Source organism: Penaeus monodon, chromosome 25, assembly GCF_015228065.2.
Source record: "Penaeus monodon isolate SGIC_2016 chromosome 25, NSTDA_Pmon_1, whole genome shotgun sequence".
In the NCBI taxonomy this organism is placed as follows: Eukaryota; Metazoa; Arthropoda; class Malacostraca; order Decapoda; family Penaeidae; genus Penaeus; species Penaeus monodon.
The window spans coordinates 14,307,877-14,308,217 of record NC_051410.1 but is presented as its reverse complement, the minus strand read 5'-3'; the positions used below and the strand labels follow the sequence as shown (position 1 = coordinate 14,308,217).

Sequence of the window (341 nt, the reverse complement as noted above, 5' to 3'; positions counted from 1 at the left end):
CACACATGACCTCCAGCGCGTCGTCATCAACCCTGTCCTGTATTCTAAACTCTCCCCGATGTTATTTTCTTTATGTCGACATTATTATAACAGCACGAACATCCCTCCATTCCCCTCCAAGTGTCTCCCCACCAGGTGTCAGAGGCTATGACCTAACGACACTGTCAGCCACCACAACTTCGCAAAACTATTACCCTTAAAATGGCATCAAAATGGACAAAAAGTGCGACGGGGTTTCTCCGGAAAGTTTCAGGAAGAGCTCAAAAATGGCTGTCTCATAGACCCGGGCGAACGCGGGCAACATCACGCGAATTGTGAAGGAGTGGAGTGGCCACGGGGGT

General features: G+C 49.9%; 1 protein-coding gene across 1 annotated transcript in view; it reads right to left on the bottom strand.

Moving 5' to 3' along the window:
• LOC119589322 (homeobox protein homothorax-like) overlaps nt 1-341 on the bottom strand; it is a 211,183-nt gene that overhangs the window by 8,117 nt on the left and 202,725 nt on the right. The gene's annotated exons all lie outside the window — the stretch shown is intronic.